The following is a 16,017-nucleotide window of genomic DNA, read 5'->3' as shown; positions in this document are numbered from 1 at the left end:
GTGGCTAGTGCAATGGTGTAAATCTGACCCTACAAAAAGGATATTATGTTCCTTTGAGAGGTAGTTTCACAACATACATTTAGATATCTCCAACCAATTAAATATGTAGTCCTTGAGTGTGGCTGGTGCAATGGTGTAAATTTGACCCTACAAAAAGGATATTATGTTCTTTTGAGAGGTAGTTTGACAACATACATTTAGATATCTCCAACCAATTAAACTAATGAAGATATCTAATTATAGATAAAGAAAATAAGGATTTTGATTACAAAATTGAAAAGAGCATAGGACAGAGATTTTTCAAAATCTGAATGTCTTGGTCAAGGACGCTAGCGCGACACACAAACGCCTATGTGGCGTGTTGTTGTCTCGTATGAACCGCGAAACATAAAAACCCAACCTCGCATTTAGATTAACCTACAAGACCCAAAAGCTAGAAACGTAGCAACAAATACTAGATGATAAATACAAATAGAAATGAATAGAAATTCGATAAATAAAACATAAACAAACCCTCGTGTGTTCGAGTGCTTCCAATAAACCTACACACATACAAAAGAGAAAAAATGTTTGGGGCTATTTGGAGACTTGCCTTAGTCAAGTCCTTGTTTTGGTGTTTCGACCTCCACACCAACCATATAGATAGATAAAACAAAAGATGAATAGATAAAATGATCAAATAGATTAAGAGATGTGATAAATTCTTAAGATGCTCAAAGATGCGAGGAAGATATTATTGGATAGGCTTGAGAAATCCAAGAGCGCTAGAAAGATTATTTTGATAACTTGAAAGTGTTGTAGCAAATTAGAGACTATTGTAGTAAGCAAGAGAGAGAGCAAGAGAAAGCTGTTAGAGCCAAGAGAACACAAGAAATTTCTTGAGAGAACAAAGGGAGATTGCATGAATCCAAGAGATAGATTTAAAATGAGAGAATACGAGGGTTGTCAAACTGTTTCAAAAGATTCCAAGTCGTTTCCATTGACTTGGGCAGGTGACAAGTGTTAATACGCTTAGAACCAACATATGAATGCTAAGATGTCGCAAGATGTTTGCACAACATGTGAATGCTCGTGTGATGTGCTAGCGTTGAGACAAATCATGCTAAAAAACGACGAGTGACAAGAGAGACATGTGCCTAATGTAAAATTGCTATTCAAAGGTAGCTATTGAAAAGATGTCCTGGGCATCATGAGAGGGAAAAATTTGAGACAAGGGCTGCAATGAGCCTATTCGGATGCAATGGGAATGGACACTAAAGTGGCTACAAAAAGTGTATGTGGATTTGCAAAGGGATACACATTTTTTGACTCTACATTTTGCCCCCACTTTAGTGGGCTTATGAATCAACATGAGTATGCACACTAAAGGAATTCTTTTGAACATAAAATAATATCAGGATGCCAAAATGATACTATAGAGGAAGTAGACAAATCTTCGTCAAGGAAGCATGCCCCCAAGCCGAAGACCTACAAAATAAATGCATTAGACAAATAATTCTACATGACAAGAAAGTTAGAGAATAAAAACTCCCAATATGATGGGGTTAGATCATGATAAACATATAGATATATAGACAACATAGATAGCACACATGAAAGAACATAATAAACAATCTAAATTTTTTGAGTCAACAAGTGAAAGAGACCTTGACATGAAAGATTGTCTCAGTAGTATGCGTCGTCCCCAAAATACCAAAAACAACACACAGATGAATTCTAAAGAGGAGAGAAGAATGTGAGGATTGATTGCTTAAAGGAAGAATGTACCCAAGAAATAAGGAAGCAATCAAAATCGAAGAGATAGTGCATGACATAGACACTAGCTTACTCTATCGCTAGTGGTCATGTGGATGATAATTATTCAAAAGATCATTACAAACTAGCAAGTTGTGTTTAGTTAGGTGATTGTAGATTTAATGATAAAAAAAATAGATCATAGTCTAGCAAGCTGTGTTATGCTAGGTGATCAAAGACAAGTAGGACCAACCCTGCTATGAAGGAGAGCCACTACCAAAAGATTAGTAGCACCAACCTTGCTATGAAGAAAAGCCACTACTGAATAAGATGCTTTGTAGAACCAACTTCACTATGGAAGAATAAGATAGATTTTGACAAGTACCACAAAGGGAAAAATAAGACAATCACCACTATGGGCAATAAGTAGATGATCACCACAATGGGTGAGAGATAGATATGTACCTCTATGGGTGAAAAAGAGATAGGCACCACTATGCGTGAAACATAGATAGGACACATGTGAGAGTGCACAAGTGAGAGAGAAGTGTATGCCCCCTGAATATACTAGAATATTGACTATGTTGATATCTTAAGAAAAAGAAGAAAAAATAAGAGTGAGAAACCTCAAGAGGGATATACACCTCCCAAAACAAGTTGTCACTTGCCCCCAATGTATAGGGGAGGACAACTATGCTATAGACTATTGTGTTGCTACCATAAAGTAAGTATGGTTGCACACGACATTGTACCACAGTGAATGACAATGAGAAAGGAAGCTACGAATGCCACATAGTGAGGAGCGACACAATAGAACAAGTGAGAATGTTTAGCATGTAGAAGGGATAGGATAGAGGTGAATCTCAATAACACTTGTTATTTGAAGAAGGTGTATTGATAGATGAAGGGTTGATGACACTCGACTAATGAAGTTGTTGTATCTTGTTTGTCAAGGCCTTAAATTCACTAGTGGAATGGCCGAGCACTTGATGGTATACACATAATGAATGTTTTGATTTATCAATATTAAAAAAATTCTTATGTGTAGGAGGAAGAGTAATCAAGTGCGCTTTGAGAAGCTACAACAAGATATGCTCTTGCTTAGATAAAAAATGAGGAGCAGGAAGAACCCTTTCTCTTGTGGAGAAAAGTTTGCTTTGTCACAAGAAGAAGAAGACATAGAGGCATTAGATAATGGAGGGGATGAAGATAGAGGAGAAGGTTTGTAACCTAAGCCCATTGTAAAAGAGCACAATTACGATTTCAAAGGGACTTGAACTCCTTGTTGCATACACCCAAGACCATTTCCTTTATATCCATGCTTAGAAAGAATATTGAACACCTGGACCATAGCGTGATTGCAACTCCTCAAGGGGGGAGGATCACCATTAATGGTATAGTCAATAGCGTTTACATGATCCCATGATACAAAAGAACAATCATCTTTGATAGCAGACGTGAATGATACTTTTGAAATATTAAGGTGGATAGGGTTGACTTTATATTCTCCAATGGAGGATCTTGTAAAGACTAAGGAACCCCAATTATCATTGAGAAATGCATTTAATTGAGAAGAAGAATTTGAAGAAGGAAATGGAGTAGGAGTAGACTTAGGACTTTCTACTTTAGGAGGATCTTGCTTCTCAGGAGAATCTTCTTTAGGGACAACCTTCTCATGGACTTATATTTTAGGGGAAACTATGGGAGCAATTGTCGACATAGAAGATAATAATGGAATATAGTTTTGAAAGGTAGGTGTAACTAAAGGCTGACCAACTACATCCATTTGACATAAATACATAGCATCAAGGTTAGCCTTGATTTTGACTACCTAATTGTTAGCAACAAACTTAACATAACCATGGAGGGTAGAAGAAGCTGCTCCTAAAGCAAGAATTAGAGGTCTACTCAAGAGAAGATTGTATGGTAAAGGCCCTGACATAACATACACTAGGGTTGGAATAGTAACTAAACCAATATTTATAGGAAAGATAATAGTGCGCAAAGCAGTTTTACTAGTATATTATTGAAACCACGAATGAACAAAGAGGACGCAACAAGAGAATTTGAATCCACTTTGATTTTGGGCAATAAGTCTACAACCATTGAGTGTTGGGCCAGTATCAATGAGAGTCCGTCTAATGCCGACTCCATTACATAAACGATTATCATTGCTTGATTTCTTACTTCTAGAGGCGGGAGTTCATGTGGGTAAAAAGTAATATTCGACGAATCTGCATGATATGATCCATCAATGCATTCACATCTGAAGGCTTAACATACCTTGATAAACCGAAGTAGTTTGAAGCAAATCCTAAAGTTATATTTTAGCAGGAGTAACATGAAGTTGCTTAATAAGAACATAATCACTTAGTTGCTCAACTGAAGGTTTATGTGCTGGAAAAAGATTTGGTTGATAAGGTGGTAAAGAAGTATTAGATTGATCAATTTTTTTTTTAATTTCTACCTGTGTTATAAGAATGGGCTACCATTCTATAAGAAGGAGCCTTAGACTATTTGTATTTTGTAAAAACATCTAGTGAATCCTTTTAAAAGGAACACCATACATAGAAATTACATTCTTTGGAGAAGGACTAGCTGCAATCACGAAAATGATTGGTCTCTTTGTCCTGCTAGAGGTAGCAGAGAAAACAATAATATTTACAAACTCGTTACAACTTGTATAAGAATGAATTGAAGGAGATTGCTCAACATCGATATGTGGGAGATCAAATGTGAGACGAGAGTCCTCATTCAGAGTTGCATCAACTTTAGAAGAGAGTACATTGGAATGAAGAGGAAGTAGAGTATTACTAAGAAAAGTATCAATGATTTCATCCTCTTACAACAAAATATCCTCTAAGACAAAAGAAGTTTTACAAGAGGGATTGAAGACATAGAGTGACACAGGAATAACTAAGTCACCATCACATGCTTGAAAAGGAACATTGTTGGTACTTTGAATAAAACAACAATTTGAATTAATAAAAGAAGATAATAAATGCATTTTGAAAATAATAAGCTAAATTAAAGAAATAATGCATAAAGAAGTCGATCGAAGACCAACATATCATTAAAAAATTTGAATTGTCTTCTTTTTAGGGGTATAATGGTTAGTTGAAGAAATGATAAAGAATGATTTCTAAATGATGAAGAAGTAGTGTTCACATCTGGTTCACTAAAATGTAATGGTGTAAATCTAACCCCGCAGAAAGGATATTATGTTCCTTTGAGAGGCAGTTTGACAACATACATTTAGATATCTCCAAGTAGTTAAATTGATGAAGATATCTAATTATAGATAAATAAAATAAGGATATTGATTACAAAATAAAAAAGAGCAGAAGATAGAGAGTTTTCAGTCCAAAACTGAGTGTTTTGGTCAAGGACGCCAACGCGATGTGCAACATCTGTGCAATGCACTATAGTCTCGTACAAATCACGAAAAAAAGACTAAAAAACACATAAACCCAACCCTACGTTTTAATTTAACCTACAAAACCCAAAAGCGAGAAACATAGCAACAAATACTAGATGATAAATACAAATAGAAATTAGATAAATAAAACATAAACAAACCCTCGTGCATTCGAGTGCTTCCAATAAACCTAGACACGAGAAAAAATGTTTGGGGTTGTTTGGAGACTTGCCTCAATCAAGCCCTTGTTTTGGTGTTTCCACCCCCACAACAACCAGATAAATAGATAGATCAAAAGATGAATAGATAAAATGATAAAATGATCAAATATATAAGGGATGTGATAAATCCCCAAGATGCTCAAAGATGTGAGAAAGATATTACTAGATAAGCTTGAGAAAACCAAGAGAGCTAGAAACATTACTGTGAGAGCTTGAAAGTGTTATAGCAAATTAGAGACTGTTGTAGCAAGAGAGAGAGAGAGAGAGCAAGAGAAATATATTAGAGCCAAGAGAACACATGAGATTTCTTGAGAGAACCAAGAGAGTTTGTATGTTTCCAAGAGAGATTTAAAATGAGAGAAGGGAAAAAGAGGGTTGTCGAACCGTTTCGAAAGATTCTAAGACGTTTCCATTGACCTAGGAAGGTGACAATTGTCAAAACGCTTAGAACCGACATAAGAACATCAAGATGTCGCATGACATTTGTGATAACTCAATGATGAACAATGAGTACCAAACTGATACTAAGAGGGGGGGGAGTGAATCAGTACATACATAAAAACTTTTCCTGAACCGGTTTGACTGCAAACAATGCACTTGATTGACAATCACCAACACCGGTCACAACCAGATTACTACCGGTTAAACACAATGAGACTATGAAAGACATAAACCGGTAACACTTAGCTTTCCACACAACCTAATACCTCATTTCCACTTTACCCTTATGCATAAACATGTAATTTACCATCAGAAATATAATAACTTGCTAGTTCAACATGATTCACCACTTAACAAAAAATAATAGAGCATCACATGAAAAAGATATCACACATGACACACATATTTTTCATGTGGAAACCCAACTGGGAAAAACCACGGTGGGGATGAATACCCACAAGCTGTTCTTGAACTCTTTAGAAGTTCGCTCTGTTAGGAATCTAGTCCGGTTAAAGACTGTTACAACAGGTTCTGTTAGGAACCAATCCTGCTAGGGATCACCTAGTTAAGGGATGGCTAGAATACCCGGTTAAGGGTTAAACCCTATTAAAGGTTACCTTGTTAGAGGATTTTAAGAACTCAATGGTTTTGAGTCACCCTGTTAAAGGATTTACAACAAGCTGGTTAAAGCTACCCTGTTAAGGGATTTTCCAACCGTTGAAGTGGTTAGAGATCAACATGTATTACAATGACCTGGTAATAGCACTCAATGCCAATGCAGATCCGCTTTAGTTCCTTCCTTCTGCACACACACTCTGCAGGTATCAATTCTCTTATTTGGTATGGCAAGAATCACGTATCTCTGCACTTAGATACACACACAACATTTGCCAACAATATCAACATGAAACACAATATTGACCTTATAGGAAACAGATAGGTCGGTAGCATAAACCCTAAACCCTAAACATTTAGGTTGAACAATTCAGTCGATTCAATCCTGACCATTGAACCTTTGTCTTGAATACAATGGTCTTGAACAGATCTCAAGACGTTCTCCATCGTTTGTTCTTCACCACTTCTTGGAGGAGATAACCCATCACACGTTCTCCACTGTTTGCAGAGACTTCGCACATTCCCAAGGTAGATAGGATCAATCTCCTTCATGCAAGATCCTTTACGCGCACAAGGCTGACGTGGCAACACGATCTAATCTCCATTACAATGCTAACTCATCGCACGATGTCATCGGTTGAATTACACAGGCTTGAAACACTTCGACCGGAAACCCTGAATCTAAGACTACCAACCGGTAGTCATATCATATGAAACCTTGATACAAGACATTCCATATACCGGTTCACATTGGACAAACATACCGCTTCACTTTTTCACATATACCAGTTCACAACATCATATCGGTTCACTTTGCCAGTTGCTTAGCTTCAATATACCGGTTCACTCTTCAGCATATTGACATCAATGACAACATACAATATCATCATGTCATCATACTCTTCACATATGCCAACAATTTGTGCGGTGTGCGAATGTCTGTGTGGTGAGCTAGTCTCCAAAAAAATCATGCTAAAAAATGTCGGGTGATAAGAGAGACACACGACTAATGCAAAATTGCTACTGAAAGGTAGTTGTTGAAAATATGTCTTGAGTATCCTGAGAGGGAAAAGGTTGATGCAAGAGCTAAAATGAGCCTACTCAGATGCTAGGGGAATGGACACTAAAGTGGCTACAAAAATGTAGGTGGAATTTTAAAGGGGTATGCAATTTTTGACTCTACAGTTGGAAATAGTTTTAATTGATGTGTAGTTTTGGTGTAATCATAACTTCCATTGAGGACATCAAGTTCAAATACGATTACATCGAGACATTTTTTTCTTGATTAGAGATAAGGAATTCAAAACTAGTAGTTATAGGAGGTTGTTCTTATCCTTTCACATATCCCATTGTAATTTGTGAATTAGGATGAAGGATTGACGAAGGAACTTGAAATGATGAATTGTTGGAATCCTAACTAGAAGTGATTAGTGGATTGTATTCAAGTTGATTTAAATCAAGAATTTGAGGCCCACTTTTTTTTCTACTCTTATTTTTGCCACTACAACTAATGTGTCCTTGTGAGGGGTATTAATTGGAATAAATATCCCTATAGAATCTCTCTTTCTTTGTATTCAACAATTATGTACCACTTCCCACCTTTCTTGAATGATCTTAGTAGAAGATTTGATATTTGATGTGATATTTAATAATCCTAAACATTGAAAGTAAAAATTGTCACCTATAAAAACATTAGATTAGTTTTAAAATCCTAGGTACTCATATAGCTTGGCACCATCCTTGGCAACAACACCAAAAATATGTGGTTCCTTTTGACAAATAATAATGCGTAGCAACTAATTCATGTGCATCTTCTTTACAAACAAAATTGTCCCTTATCAAGAAATTATCAATCATGAAAGGTTACATATTGTATGTACGATTGAAGAGTCCAGGTATTTCTAAGATATCGAGTCTAGCAAATAAATTTTTGAACCGGAAAATAACTATTTACTAAAGTAAAAAGTAATTAAAGAAAACTAGGGAATTTTGTTACAACTTATAATATAAACTTACAACAATGGGTGGATATGAATTTAACTACAAATTTAGCAATTGGTATTGATCATTGGTTGCTACATGAACTACAAAATAACCAACTAATGATTAAATGTAGAATATTGATTACTAATTTAAAATAATGAAGTGACAATGTACCTTAAGTGGGCACTTGCTTGGAGTAGTTGAACTCAATCACACAACTAAATTATCAATCAACAAATAATTATCTATTCAAATCACTCCATATATATAGATAGAAAACTTAATTGTTTCAATTACTTGCTTTTAAAGAGAAAATATGTAATACTTAAAAATTTCATCGCATTCATTTTGTAGAATTTTTTTATTATATAAAGACTCAGAAAATCTAAACATTTTGGACTCATGAGTGCACATGTCAAATAATCCTGTTAAGCAGAAAGAGGATTATTCTTTAGAAATACAGCTCAAAAATTGAGAAATAAAATCTTAATACAATTTCCCCCGTCTTTAATGGAGAAACTGATCTAAGAGGCATGCATAGGCAAGTGGAAAAATCATGTAACAAGAAGATGTTGCCATTATTTGATATAAAAAAGTCATTGTTTTTCATGGGAATAGTCATTTATTGGCAACATAAGTTTTACTTGAATGCTTGATCTCCTCGGATGTGGCCACATTTGCTTCAAATCTTTTATTATTATTGCTATAGATTTGTGACATCTTGGATACATGTTTTCACCCCTTTTGTTGTTGAGTATAGGTCTTGATTCCCTTGGTTGAATGCCAACAATCGGTTACTTTTATTTCTTTGGCTTCACAAAAAATTAGTCCTTTCCACAAAATACTTAACCATCATTATTTATCATAAGGTTTCATCACATTTTGATAATAATCGCATGCATATGCAAGCATTTATCAAAATTTCAACAATTAGTTATTAGTGTTTTAAATTTAACATAAAGTTTTGAAAACTATCAATTTTTTTAATAGAAATGTCTAGATGTATTAGCAAGTCAAGGAAATAAACATGGTCGAAAATTGTAAATAATAGGTGTAGGATAATGAGAAGGAGGATCAATGTCCATTGTACGAGGAAGATTAGTTGATGTGATGACAAGGAAATGGTCAATGATTATGATATGCTAAATATTGTTTACAAAGTGGAGTTCATTGTCTAACTAAAGGGGAGATAAAATTGTAGATTTAGGAGCAATGATTAATACAAGCATGAGCCTCGTCATCACTAGAAGAAGAGTCTTCAAATAAATTTACTAAAAGATTACCAATAAAGGTTTGGGAGCCATATGGTGAAGTATCATCAAATGTATGAATATGATTGTCATAGTAATGAGGTAAGAGGAGTCATCCTTAAAATCTTATGAGAGATTCATGGAGTTTAAACATGTAGAAAGAAGAGGCAAAGAACTAGAAAAAGGCATAAAACCATCATGGATTATGAGAGATATGGTACAAGTAGTTAAAAACATCTTAATGGGATGAAAAAAAAAGATAAATATGAAAAAACTATTATCAATATCATTTGCCTCCTCAAACCTACTATCATAGTGGTTCGTAAAGACAAATATCAAAAAGCATTCCAACATAAGAAGAAAAACAGAAATAAAATGTATAAAAGAAGAAATATCAAATAGCCATTCTACAATCTTATACATGGAACACACACATTCATCTATGCCATCTAAGATATACAAATAAGAATTAAGAAAATGGGAAAGTTACAGTCCATAATGTAAACATGTAAGGGATCCCAATAAAATAGTGGAATAGACAAAGGCTATTGCTTTTCACATTTAGGATTGTAGGAATAGAGTTCAATGCATTGCCCCAATTTTTTTAAAAAATAAGGGAAGGCAATGAAGAAGCTATTGGCATTGAAGTGGTAAGCTCATCAAAATGTAATATATATAAATTAAATTATTTAAAATGTGTTCAAGTAGATTAAATTGTATAAAATACTAATGTTTTGATTAGATTAACTAATAGTTTGATGTAATCACAATAAATGAGGTACAAGTTACTATTATAAAATAAACACAAAACATTAGAAAAAATATTACATAAAACTAAAGTATAAAACACAACATAAAATTTGGCATTTGGATTACGAAAAAAAATAAGGATGGGCTAAAATGAGTTCTAAAAATGTTCTATTGGATTTAGCATTGAAATGGGTCCAATTTATAGTGCCAAAATTGTAGGGTATATTGATATTATAATATGAATACATATGCCAAAATCATATTTCCCCTTGAATACATCTTCAAATGGTTGGCATACTTAGAAATGAATATAGACTTCACAATGAAATTAAAATATATAGCGCCAACTAATGTTTATAAGTATTTTTTAAAAATAATAGTAAAATTTACATTCCCTAATCATAAAATAGACACAAAACCTCTTTGAATAAATGGTAATTATTATTTAATATTAGACAATGTAAAAACTATAGTCAAAGATCATATAAAAACTGAGTTTCAAAACCATAAACCTTTCATTCAACATTACCTAGAAAAAAATTGAAAAATTCTGGCTACATACTTGAATATTATGAGAGCTTGAATTTTGAAATTGATTGCTACATAATGCTTTTTACTTAGAATTTTCTCTCAATATTGACCAAGAATGCAATACAACCCCAAGAATAACCCAATCCCTCCATTTTACTACCTTTTCAAAACCATTAAGGGTTCCTACAACCCACTAAAACTTACTCCACATATGGAAATTAACATACCTCTCATTATAAAAATCTAGGGTTTTTAGTAATCAAAGTCAGTCACTTACCATTATCCTCATAACACTTAAGGAGTAGATTCTCATCAATTCAAGATGAGTGTGTTTGGTAACAAAATCCCAAGCTTGAGAATAACCCCAAATGGTAGATGGCTCCCGCCTGTTGCATTTCAAACGATGGCTTTCTACAAACTCTCGCCTGTGCTGGTTTTGCTACAACGACTCTCGCTGGCATTAGGGCCGTCGATGACTCTGCTCGCCCGACCCCCACTACTTTGCTTGCTACTGCTGCTGTTGGGGCCTTGCCTTTGGCATTGGATGGCTCGGGTCCCTCTGTGCCAGCTAGTCTTACTTAGTTGGTGGTTGATCCTTCTACTCCCACGCCCTTTGCGTTGGGTGAGGGTCGCTCCTTGGCTGGTTCCCCAACGATTTCCTTGGGTGTCTTTGCTCCGGTTGATGCCTTTCTTAGGGCTGCCATTGCTAGGGATGCTTGGGTCATTAGGGCTTCTCCTATGCTTGGTGATGCTAATGGTGACCCTGTTGTGGGTACTAATGCTCTTCCTAGGCCTTCCTTTGCTGAGAAGCATAGCTTTGCTTGTGTAGGCAGATTTTTTGCCCAACCTTCTAAGGGGGTTCGTCCTCTTCCTTGTGCCAAGTCCTCCCCTATGGTGGTTTGTGGATAGGACATTGTGGACAACATTGGGTTCTACCAACACTGTGCTCTGGTGTGCATATTCTAGGGGTTTTGGCCTTCTTTACTAGATCTTCATTGTTGGGTGAGTGACTCATGGAAGCCTTTGGTTTCTCATAATATTGAGCTCTTTCCTTATGCCTAAGGCTTTTTCATTTCTCTCTTTACTTCTTCATTTGATCATGACTTGATTTTGGGAAAGATGTGGGCTTGCAGAGTTCTCTCCCTCTCCGTTAAGCTGCTAACAACCTCTTTCAATCCCCTTATTGAACCTCTCAATGTGCGTCCGGTTCAAGTTTTCCTTCCAAATTTTCCTCTTCATTTTTGGGAGCACTCTTGCTACAAGGCCATCGACAACTCTATTGGCCGATTCTTGATGGTGGATGATGCCATGTCTTTCATGGGCTACTCTGCCTTTGCTCGCATCTTAGAGGATATTGACATCTCCTTGCCCCTCCCTAGGGATGTGGTCCTTATGGTTGGGGAGAGGCCTTGGACTCAACCGCTGGATTTTGAGGGCCTCCTCTTTCGATGTCAAAAATGCTTTGCCACGGGTCACTTAGCGTTGGATTTCTCCCTCCCACGTCACAAGGGTGCAACTACTTGGTGGAAGGATGCCACTTTGGATCACTTGACTGTCTATGCTACTGAATTGATTGACGAGCTCGCCGATAATGCTGCTATTGATACTATCCATGAGGATTCAACTCCTATTGCTCCTGATTTGTAGCCTTGTTCCACTCCTACCAAACCTGCTCCTGATGCTTCTACTTCTACCATTTTTGCTCCTAATGCTATTCCTTTACAACAACTTGTCGTTGTTTCACAATAACCTGTTGCGGTTCTTCAACAACACTTTGCCACTGCCATTGATTACAACCTTGTGGAGTAACTCCCAATTGATCTCTCTCTTGATGGTCCTAATGATTGTACCGTTTGGACCGTGGTTCGTCGCAGATGGAAGGGGAAGTCTTCCCCCCTCACTCAAACCCCTCCTTGTCAAGGGTTGGGTGTCTCGACCCCTCCTTGGGTTGGGCCGGGTTTGTTTTTTGGTCTGATAGGCTTTCCTGTATGCCCGTCTAACCTGGTTGGTTGGGGGCTTGCTCCCATGGTTAGCTTTTCTCATTGCCTATAGACTGTTGTATTAAGGGACAACACCATTGTTTTTGCTACTATAAATATCAAAAACAAAATCCCAAGCCTATTTGTTTATTATTTTTCTAAATTTTTAAATAAGTAAACCTTTGATCATTACCTAGAATTTTTTTACCTTATTCATAATATTTTAGACAGTAATAAAAATGATGAAAATTGCCAGAAAGATTTTGACAAACTTAACCAAGACAACTATTTTTTCTATAAGTATCACATGAAAAAAGTACCAAGCAATAATTCATTAATCAACGTGAAGCCATTAATGTATGCATCAACTCATATAGATGACTTTATCCAACAATAAAATACACAACCTTTTTCTCTTATTCATCATTATATTTTTTTCCCTACATTGGTATGACAATGTCCTCCCCCATGATATTCTTACTCATTAGAGCATAAAATTGTGCAAACAAAGACAACCACAAAACATAATAGTATACATGATATGTATTGTTGGCATGACTGATGGTGTTGGCACAACCGGTTCATCAATTAGTATTGTCATTCATGACCAACACTTACCGGTGAATAAGGCCAAGCTCATAGGCAAGAAGACGTGGTAAACCTCAATGGTTTACTCATGGCTGCAAATAGGATGGAGGATTCAATGCTTCCCAAATATGCATCATTAATACACTTAAGTAGTGTGTTATTAGGAGGCTAATCGTTTGAAGGGAAAACAAAGTAGTCGACCGGTCAGTCAAGCACCCAATAGGTATTGAGATCAATTTCTTCAAACTGGCAGATGAAATGATGATGCTGTCACAAGAGGTGACTCAGATTGCAGTTTAGTAGTCTTATGCACGACCGAAACACTTTGGACAGACATGTGATCAGTCTAATTAATGATCAGTGACCGGTGGCAAAAGGTGAAGAGTTACATCGATGAACCGGTGATATAGGTTGAAGGATGATATCCTCCGAGAATATCAGAGTAGTGACCGGTAAGCTGGATGCGATGACCAAAGGTGAGTCAGTCATGGCGAGATATCATAAAAAAAATGGATAGTGAAGTCTATTGCAGTTAACAATTAGTTAAGGTGAGATTTGTGCAGACTTTCCGGTTCGCATTAAAAAGACAGAACACGACCCAGAGGTTGGTGAAATTATGAGCTGCAGAGGCAGTTAAGGATGAGTCATTGGCGAGATTGATGGAGAGCGCAAAAAGAGAGTGCAGGAAGATTTGGAAAGTTTTGAATTTTAAATCTACTAAGTTTTGTATAAAGGTTTCTAGCGAAAACCAAAAAGTTTGATTGTAAAAATTGCAAAGTGCAACTCTGAGGAGATGCAATCCAACAAGATGAGAAGAGGGCAGAACTGCTAAGTGAATAGGAGAGTGGAGAAGAGAGTATGCAGTGCTTGGATAGTGTGAAGAGCAGAGAAAGAATGTAGAGCAAGTGTGATGCAGAGCATCGATAAAGTCCAGAGCAAGTGTAACCGGTGGTCAAACCGAAGAGCTTCATTTGGATTTGATTAAGCTAAGAGTAGCTATTACAATAGATCATTCTGTCTGTTGTTTTCTAATAATTACAACAGTAAAATCCCTTAACCGGGTGGACTTTAACTGGTCCCTTTGTAAAATCCCTTAACCGGGTGACATCTTAAATGATGATCCTAAGTCCTTTAACAAGGCTGCCTCTAACAAGGTAAAGGTTCTAACAAGCCTTAAAGAAAATCCCTTAACTGGGTGGCACCTAACAGTGTCTTTGTAATCTCCTAACAGGGATGGCTCCTCATTGGGCGTACTCCAGGAGAGTGCAAATTTTGTGAGTTTCTACTCACACCGTGGTTTTCTCCCATTTGGGTTTCCACGTGATAAATCTTGGTAGTCTTGTGTGTTACATTTTTGTGTGCATGTTTCTTATCAATACTGCTTATACTGATAAGTGTTAAGTTTGAATAAGAAGTTTTGATTAAGGTTAAATCTGTAATAATTGGAGTAGTGCTAATTCACCCCTCCCCTCTCAACACCGGTTGGGACTAACATGTATGTATCAAACATTAAACAGAATATATCAATTAAAAAAGAGCATCATAATAATTAGTATCAAATCAGGTTGTTGACCAAGTATATCACACGTAGCTATTAGAAAATTAGATAGAGGTGCATAATAATGATCCATAATAAATCTTAAGTATAACTAAAAATTCCTAGTATAAAATAAATCAACAGTGTCCCATACTCATAGTAAAGATTATTAGAATCCAAAATTTTAATTGCTTAAAGAGCCTAAAATGGGGCACTACATCTCATCTTGCAATTACCACTCCTATGACTTTTATCATCAATGTTGTTACTCCTTGTGTGATCTCTTTCTCTTCCATTCCTACATCTTATGTCACTATCATATTTTCCTTCATTAATGTTGTAATTATCTTTCATCCATCCATGTCTATTTATATCCATGTGGCTAGTATATCTATCTCCCAAACCTATGTTAATCTTGACACTTCTTTTTATATTATGACTGCCTTACTGATGCAGCCATAACCGCTAAAACCCTGAAAGAGAATCAACCGACTTATGCAGCAAGAGTAACACAACAAAAACAACAAGAAAATATAACAAGATTACATAAATAGATCATATTATTGCTTTAGAATCTCCAGCAAGCATCCTATTATCATCATATAATCATCAAAGAACATCCGACAATTAACTGGTTACATATAGGCTATCAGCCAAGTACAATCCATTGGGACTCTAAGAATCAACCGGATCACAAAATGCGAATCTCAATCCTTACTCTAAATTCTACTTCCTCTGCCCCTACAAATGATTACATAACATCATATTTATACCCACCGGAACATATCTAGGTCGGTCTCATAATATTACATTTACCAATGCAGGAAAATGAAATGTGTAACTAGGTCGGCCCTAAGAATTAAATAAATCTTTTCGGAAAATAACAATCAAGAGATGCAGTTCAGTAGGAAGGTCGGCCACATGCCAAAGAACATCAGACAAGACCTGAAATAGATCCACACGCCAAGAA

This window comes from Cryptomeria japonica, chromosome 2 (assembly GCF_030272615.1).
Source record: "Cryptomeria japonica chromosome 2, Sugi_1.0, whole genome shotgun sequence".
NCBI classification, from domain to species: Eukaryota; Viridiplantae; Streptophyta; class Pinopsida; order Cupressales; family Cupressaceae; genus Cryptomeria; species Cryptomeria japonica.
Note: the sequence above shows the minus strand (reverse complement) of the source record.